We start from the raw sequence: 9,255 nt of genomic DNA, 5'->3' as shown, positions 1-9,255 counted from the left end.
GTGCAAAATACCGATAATGCATGAAACCTAATAATAATAATAATGACATAATAAAAGTTAATTAAAAATCGCTGTTTCACGTCTTTTTCTTTTTTGTTCGAGAGTTTTTGTGGTTCTGAAAAGAACCGTTTATAAATGTGTCGAAAACGAAAAACATCTATTTCGAACTGGTGTACTTGGTGACGGCTTTGGTACCTTCGGAGACGGCGTGCTTGGCCAACTCACCGGGCAACAACAGACGCACGGCAGTTTGAATTTCTCTGCTGGTGATCGTCGAACGTTTGTTGTAGTGTGCCAGACGGGAAGCTTCAGCGGCGATACGTTCGAAGATGTCGTTCACGAAACTGTTCATTATGCTCATAGCCTTACTAGAGATACCGGTGTCGGGATGGACTTGTTTCAACACCTTGTAGATGTAGATGGCATAGCTCTCCTTCCTCCTGCGCTTCTTTTTTTTGTCGCTCTTGGAAATGTTCTTCTGAGCTTTCCCGGCCTTCTTGGCTGCCTTACCACTTGTCTTCGGCGGCATTTTTCAATTCAATTCGATTCAACAAACTCGCGAACTGCTCTGACTCGTGTGCGTGCGTTAACTTTGCACCACCACCTTTCTGATAGGTAGTGTGTTCACCAGAACCCCACCTGAAAACGGGCTCCCACCAATCGTCACGTCCTATTCTCCTATCACGGAGGCTATAAATTCGAAGCACAGCTACCAGCTTTTACAATCGACGAGTCCCGTCCGTCAGTTTTATTACTTCTCGTGGTGTCTAACGAACGAACTTAAAATGTCAGGTCGCGGTAAAGGAGGTAAAGTGAAGGGAAAAGCGAAATCCCGTTCGAGCCGTGCCGGTCTCCAGTTTCCGGTGGGTAGGATACATCGTCTTCTCAGAAAAGGAAATTACGCGGAACGCGTCGGTGCAGGAGCTCCCGTCTATTTGGCCGCCGTCATGGAGTACTTAGCCGCCGAAGTTCTAGAATTGGCAGGAAACGCTGCCCGTGACAACAAGAAGACACGTATTATACCGCGTCATCTGCAGCTGGCCATCAGAAACGACGAGGAATTGAACAAACTCCTGTCCGGAGTTACGATCGCCCAAGGCGGTGTCTTACCCAACATTCAGGCCGTACTTTTACCCAAAAAAACCGAGAAGAAACCTTAAACGAACGATCGATCCATCTCCGTGGCGAAAACTCAAAATATCGGCCCTTCTCAGGGCCACTATAGCTTTTTTTTTTCGTAAAATGACCGATGCATCTTTTCTTTTTGTATTATTATCATTTACGACTGCAATGCCAAAAGGAAAGCAAGGGGTGTTTACGATCTTGGTACATTTATCAGGTAGTCAGTTAGTAATAATTGTCCGTTGTTTCTCGAAAGAACATCATGTTTCTTTTTTTTCCTCTTATTTTTATTTTGTGGTTCTGAAAAGAACCGATTTTGTATTTCGTATTTTATTCTGGTTTTCTCGAACGGTGAAGAGCGCCAGGAAATTAACCTCCGAAACCGTAGAGGGTGCGTCCTTGACGTTTCAAAGCGTAGACGACGTCCATCGCTGTCACGGTTTTACGTTTGGCGTGTTCCGTGTAGGTGACGGCATCTCGGATGACATTTTCCAAGAACACTTTCAGGACTCCGCGAGTTTCTTCGTAGATCAAACCGGAAATACGTTTCACGCCGCCACGACGAGCCAATCTTCTGATAGCGGGTTTCGTGATGCCCTGGATGTTGTCACGCAGGACTTTGCGATGACGCTTCGCTCCTCCTTTTCCCAATCCTTTGCCTCCTTTACCGCGACCGGTCATCTTTTCAGATTATTTCAACTGACACAAAATACCTGCACACCTCGTCCCTAGGAAGTCAACTACCGCAAAATTTCAACTAACGGAGCCTTATATAGATTCAACGGTTCACCATCGACCAATCGACGAAGTCAGCCGTTGACTTTGTTCACGTATAAAAGTACAATTTAATATGGCGGAATTTTTAGTACCCGTTTACCTTTCGACGCGTGCACGTCTAACGATCGTCAGAGTCGATTTTAATAATTGTCAGTTTTGTTTTTCATTCGTTTCATTCGAAATGGCCAGGACCAAGCAGACCGCACGCAAGTCCACCGGAGGAAAAGCCCCCAGGAAACAACTGGCTACCAAAGCGGCCAGGAAAAGCGCTCCCGCCACTGGCGGCGTCAAGAAGCCCCACCGTTACAGACCTGGTACCGTGGCTCTGCGTGAGATCCGTCGTTACCAGAAAAGTACCGAGTTGCTCATCCGCAAGCTTCCCTTTCAACGTTTGGTGAGGGAGATCGCTCAGGATTTCAAAACCGATTTGCGCTTCCAAAGCTCCGCCGTGATGGCCCTCCAGGAAGCGAGCGAAGCTTACTTGGTCGGTCTGTTCGAGGACACGAATTTGTGCGCCATCCACGCCAAACGTGTAACCATCATGCCAAAGGACATCCAACTTGCCAGACGTATTCGGGGTGAACGCGCTTAAATTTTTCCACATCGTGTTTCGGAAGAACAACACGAAACACGAATTTTATAACAAAAAAATCGGTTCTTTTCAGAACCTCAAACTTTACAGGCAAAAAAAAAAATATATCGCCCTTCAACCGGAAATGAATAAAATAAAAATGTCAATAATCGGTCGGTCCTCTCGATTCGGGTTGGGTTGCGGTCGTTCGTAAAATTTTATTGCATCCTGTCATCACCTACCTGCCAGCTGATGCTATCTATTTTATTTGGTTTCGCCGTAAGGATAGTTTTATTTCTTTTTTTCGTCGTAGATTATCGTGTGGCCCTGAAAAGGGCCATTTGTGCGTGCCCCGTTGCCGGTAGTACGATGATGACGTCGGAACGAGGCACAGCCGAACGAACATGAGTCGAGTATCCATCCACGTTTCTCACTTTTTCCTCTTCGGCGAAGCGGCCTTTTTCACCTTGACAGGAATGGCTTTGGCTGTCTTGGGTTTGGGTGCTTTGGGTTTTTTAGTCGGACCAGCCTTGTTAGATTTCTTCGCTTTGGAAGGCGATCGGGGTTTCGGGGCGGCTCTAGTTTTCTTTTCTGCCGAGGAGGCGGCCGATTTCTTGGCTTTCGCTGCGGCGGCGGAGGCAGCGACGGCGCTCTTCTTTTCGGCAGCAGTCTTCTTCGCTTTGTGGGGAGGCTTGTTTTTTGGCTGTCTTCGAGGAAGCCTTGTCGGAAGTCGTCGCGACGGCGGTACGTTTGGCGGATGATTTTTTCGTCTTGGATGCGGCGGACGAAGCGGGTTTCCTCTTGTCGGAGGCGGAGGCGACTTTGGCACCACCGGAGGTGGACGAGGCGAGCTTGAACGAACCCGACGCGCCCTTACCTTTCGTCTGAACCAGAGATCCCGACGCCACGGCGCCTTTCAGATATTTCTTGATGAAAGGGGCGACCTTTTCGGCGTCGACTTTGTAATTTGCGGCGACGAACTTCTTGATGGCCTGAAGAGACGATCCTCCGCGTTCCTTGAGTCCCTTGATGGCGTTGTTTACCATCTCGGATGTCGGAGGATGGGACGGTTTCGCCCTGGGATTTTTCGCTTTTTTCTCTTTCTTCGCGTGGGATTGAGGGGTGGCAGCGGAACCGGTGGTGACCGATGATGCTGTTTGATTTTCGACGTCGGCCATCTTTCACGTTAAAACGTTAAAAGTTAATAATAATTATTGAAAAAACACTTGCTCACACACGTACACTTCGAGCACCTCGTGAACGAGAATTGAACAAAAAAATTTTCTAAGTCTTTATAAAATAGTCGCCACTGCGGACGGAAGACTGAACGCGCACCGCGTCCGCCGTCGAAGAAATTGCAGGCCTCGGAATCGTTGCCCGCGTGATGGCATCGTCCTCTTTCCTCGATCACCATCGCCACCGTGTGATCAAGCTGGCCGAACTCGGTTTCCGAAGTTTCCCTGGAGATAGCGAAGTTCGTCTCGGAACGTCGGTGGGTTTCGAATCAGGTACACGCCCCTCCAACCACCAGCCCTAAATCCGGGTCGTCACGGTTTCGATTCGGGACCGACGGTTTACGTCGGCGGTGCGGGGTAGACGCGTCGATTCCGGGAATCCATATTTCGTTCGCCGAAATATTGGTCCATCTCTTCCCGGAATACCGCGCCACCTTCTCGATTTTACGACATCTTCGCGTCGCCAAACGCTTCCGAAACGGTCGAAGCACAGAAAGGACCTGGTGTTCGAACCGAGGCAATTCCGACAACAGGATGCCGCGAACCGCCTCTCCGACGTTCAGGTCGATCGTTTTCGGCGGAAGTTGAAACGGGACGAGTCGACGACGGGTCCCGTTGCCGTCCGGACCCTTCGGGACGGCCGAAAGTCCGTCGAGAGGATCATCCGAAAGGAGACGGTCTTCATCGTCCGACCGATGCCGCACCTACGAGTTTTCCGATATTTTCTTCGACGGATCTTCAGGTTTTCTTCCTTTCTTCCGTCTTTCTCTCTTCGTAATTTCGTGTCCGACCTGCGTCGTCCGAAGTCGGGGTGAAGATCGAAGAAAAAACGCCAAAAATAACAACTCGTCAGCCACGCACACCGCGTTCGAATGTCTAACGGTCCAACTTGGATTTTCGAAGATCGCCGAATCCGAGGGACGATAAATAATAATAATAATAATAATAATGGTAATAAATAATAATGTTAATAATAATAATAATGATATGATGATTATAACGATAATTATTATAGATAGGTAAATAGAAACACAGGTCTCCTCTCGAAAATCGGAACTTCCTGATATTACTTACATATTTCGGTCGATCCAAATGTGGGAATCTCGTCGTCGTCGGAGCAAGCAGCGCGGTAGGTGGGGTGAAATTCTGGATTTTCCACCGCCGCCGGCGGTCGAAAAATGTGCGACGCGGGAGATCGCCAGTCCGTCTAGTAGTCTCTCTTGTCGTTAGAGCGTGACGTGGTGGTTGTTGTGGGATTTCCCGTTAGTTCGGTCCGACGTCGGTCGTCAGAGGGTAAGTGCATACGGAAACGAAACGCATCGCGTTTTGATGTTCATATTCGTGCATCGGAATGTTAAAAGCAATATATTTTACACCAACGATCACACCTAAACACCACGGCAACGGCCATACCACGTTGAAAAGCACCGGTTCTCGTCCGATCACCGAAGTTAAGCAACGTCGGGCGCGGTCAGTACTTGGATGGGTGACCGCTTGGGAACACCGCGTGCCGTTGCCCCCCAACACTTTTTGTTTTTTTTTGAAATCCATAGCAACCACCGAACCGATTTGTTTTTCGTGCAGGTATTCGGAAACATGCACAGACCCGTATAATGTAGATTCATAGCTTTAAGTACTAGATAATTAAGAAAACAATTTTTTTTGTCGATTAATTGTAAACAATTGCAGAATAAAAACTCGTCAAACGGTAAAGGTTGTCGTTCGATCACCGAAGGTAAGCCACGCGGGCAGCGGTCAGCACTTGGACGGGTGACCGGTTCATTATATTCCTTCCGTGAGTTTAACAAAGATAACATATGCAAATGTCGTAAGTGCGACGAGGAAGACGGCGATCTTTTAATGTAAAAAAAATATATATTAGGTTACGCGTACATGCCACTTTGACTGCTGCTTTATTTTTTTGGTTTTTAAATAATTAGAGATCTGAATTCAACATATCAGTTCTATGTTATAATGGACAGACAATGTTGTATTCTTGGCCCCTAACACGTTAAGACCAACATAAAAACTAGAATAACTTACCATTCGTTAAACGTTAAACAATTTCGAACCACGTTTTTTTGAGCTCGAACAAACTCATAACACAACACTCATTTATTAGTCACTGGACCATTGTAAAACGAGAAGAGAGAAAAACCATGCGAAACTATTTTTAAAACGAAGAGAATAAAGGTTTTAAATGGTAGGGCTGTATGACAGACTTGTCAATTATCGTGGGGGGTACGGCTGAGATTTATGACGAAATCGAGCGGCGCCGGCGGTCGGTCACTTTCACGAAAGAGGTCTAAACACGGGTCGTTTACGATACCCTCTGGTTACTAGAAAAGTTCTAGACAGATGTTTGTCGGCTTTTCGAGGTATTTATTTGTGAGTCCAAAGACTCAATGGAGTAATATCGGACTGAAATTCCAAGATTTTGCTGTGTAATCCAAAAAACTATGTTCCTCGTAACATTTAACGATGTGTTAATTCAACTATTATTTTAATTTTTCGTATACGTATTTATACTAAAAAGTACAGCGCTTCCAACAGTGAATTGTGAATTGAAAATGTTTCAAAGAAAGATCGATAGTTTTGAAAAAAATTACATATTAATAAATTTAGATAGATTTAGAAGTATACATTGCACTTACTTTTCAAAATTATTGTACTTCTGATTTGGTTGAAATAACATAATATGTAGCAGTCATAGTCTTGTGTACATTGCAGTCGCGGCTGGTGTTGGGTAAAACCTTTATTTTTTAGGGGGTCATTACCCAAATGACCTCATGGACCAGCCGTTCCTGTTAGGTTTTATATATCAAATTGATTCGTCTGTCTTTTTCATCATGCCTTCGAAAAGCGAGCTCCTGTTTCGCCAAAGTAACTGTGACGTCAATTAAATACGATAATAAAATTCGGTTTTTCCGAACTTATTGTGAGTGAGAGCAGTGAGAGCATCTTCTTTTCGTATCCCACCTCCACCCGGCGGCAGTAGTGCAGTGCTTATCAACATAATTACCGGCGTCTCGCCTCCACATTTTGACTTTTTTGTGTTTTATGTGTTCTCTAAGTCCAAAATTTTTAAATTTTTAAAAAGAGATTGCGGTACTATTCCTGTTGCTGAAATTATAATAATATATTTATTAATTTTTGTATTATATGTCTGTGTTATATTGTGTGAATTTGGAACAGCTATATCTAAAAGATATGCTTGCTTTTGTTGTTTATTTAAAATAATAATGTCTGGTCTGTTATGCTGAATGTGAATGTCAGTTAAAACTGTGCGATCAAAATATAATTTGTAATTGTCATTTTCTAAACAACTTTCTGGTTTATAAATGTAATGTGGTTGTGTATCCTTTAATAAATTGAATTTAACTGCTAAATTCATGTGTATAATTTTTGCGAATATATCATGACGTTTTTTATATTCGCTGTGAGCCAAAACGGTGCAAGATCTTGTATTGCAAATATAAAACCCTCAGCTCTTTAAAATATCTCCCATGTAAAGACTTTTGTTTTATATTTGCTATAGTGTCATATCACGAGCTCTATTGAGAAAATAATTTTTTAGTGAAGCAATTTGATTGTGTTGTAGAATTTCTAGATTTGAAAAACCCCTACCACCATTTTCGCGTGGTAAATTAAATCTTTCAACAGCAGATTTGGGGTGATGTTTACAAAATTTTGTAAAGAGAACTCTAGTTTGAATATTTATATTCTTTAAATTAGTTTTGGACCATTTTATAACACCAAAAGAATAGATTTAATTTGATTTGATTGATTAATACCTAAATATTTATAAAATTCTCCTTTATTTAAATTTTTAATGATTTCTCCTTCTTTAGTTATATATTCTAAATTTTCGTAATGACCACGACATATTGATTGATTTTCAGTTATTGTTAAGTTTTATGTCATCCATATAAAGAAGGTGATTTAATTTAATATTAATTTTATAAATTTTAAGAATTTTAATTAACCATGAATGTGGTACTGAATCATAGGCTTTTTTGTAGTCTATGAATTGTTGTTGCATTATTTTCCAAACGTTTGAGACTTAAAATATTCGTCAAATGTTCTTCTTTTTTTAAATCAGAATACCCCTGACAAATCCGAACATTTTGTTTTGCGGTAGATAAAAGTAAACATGGGCCAAGACAGAATATTAATATTCGGTGTGGAATTTTCCTGCGTTCTTGTTCATTTCTATCGAAGTGCTCACGAAAAGTTGTGAATATCAACACTTTGTAATTGTCGTAGTGAAAAATAAAAAAGATAGCTATGGGGCACAACTTATTTCGCACTTCATTAGAAAAGTAACAGTATTAAAATAAAAAAAATATTTTTCTAAATTTCGAACGTTAGGTCTATCCTGACCAGCCGCCAATTAGTGGTATTATTTTATTTTTTGCTGTTTTCCACAATAGTTATTTTTATATTAAATCATTGATTCAAAAAATTGAAATTAAAAATTCAAATTTTTGAAGGAACTCTGAAGTTTCAATGCAGTGACCATGTTGCTAGGTAACTAATAAAAAACAGTGCGTGAAATGAAAAACAGAAATAGTCGTATGCGTTTTGTATGGTTTCTATGGTTTCGATCTTACTAACAATGCAATGAAAATGACCCACTTCAGGCACAGATAACTATGCGTGAATTTCAATTTTTTGAATCAATTATATAAAAACAAAATTGATTTGGCGGCCGCTACACAAAAGTGGTGGGAGGCGAGAACCTGTTTCCGCCGGTCAATTTTAAAATTAATAAATTTTCCCTGGATACGTATTCGACTTATCCGGTACGAGTTATTTTTAAATTAACTTAATGGCCCGTTGCTCTTGTTCTTTTTACATTGAATATGCGATGTTTTGGCATCGTTAGCAATAGTACAATACTCACGCATTTTTAATCTAAAATTAACAAAACTTGAATGGATCGGGATTATCACACTTCTGAATTGAAGTTTTCATTCGTTTAAAATATAATTGATAGTAATACGTAATGCGGATTGCCTAAACGTTGCTTCCATCACGTCAACATCACACATTCACGTTCGCCCGTAGAAATGGCGTGATGCACACGAAATCGATCCAAAAAGGCTCATAATATTTGTGTCACGCGAATCTACGTCGAAAACTAGAAAAAAAAAAAATTCAATTCGAATTTCAATAATCGAAACGATGCGTCGTCGATACTAAACGTAGGTAGTAACTAAAGTGTGATCGGGTGCGATAAAAGTGTCCGTCAATAATCATCATCCGACAATCATTTAATAGACGAACGCTAATTTTTGGCACTCACTCGGACGACAGAACCAGTCCAGACGGAAACCGGGGCGCGGGGTGGGTGGGTGGTTGTATGTCCGTGAATCTGTCCGGCGCGCGTCAACATTTCAGTTATCGTCGCGAGAGTTAAAACGAAAGGTGGTTAGTGTGAAAGTGACGTTTTTTCGTGGAGACACGTTACGAAGGGTGAGTACCTAATATAATATAAAACCAACCGAAAACCCACAATAGTGCCCCGGTTTATTATCGTGAATAGGT

General features: G+C 42.3%; 1 non-coding gene across 1 annotated transcript; it reads left to right on the top strand.

Moving 5' to 3' along the window:
- The first annotated feature begins 5,104 nt into the window (after window positions 1-5,104).
- On the top strand, window positions 5,105-5,224 carry LOC138140967 (5S ribosomal RNA). Its single transcript, XR_011162870.1, has one exon. It is a non-coding gene; the product is annotated as a 5S ribosomal RNA (ribosomal RNA).
- The last annotated feature ends 4,031 nt before the right edge of the window (window positions 5,225-9,255 follow it).

The sequence above is a fragment of the Tenebrio molitor genome, unplaced genomic scaffold (assembly GCF_963966145.1).
Source record: "Tenebrio molitor unplaced genomic scaffold, icTenMoli1.1 SCAFFOLD_664, whole genome shotgun sequence".
NCBI classification, from domain to species: domain Eukaryota; kingdom Metazoa; phylum Arthropoda; class Insecta; order Coleoptera; family Tenebrionidae; genus Tenebrio; species Tenebrio molitor.
This window is presented reverse-complemented; position numbering and strand designations above follow the sequence as displayed.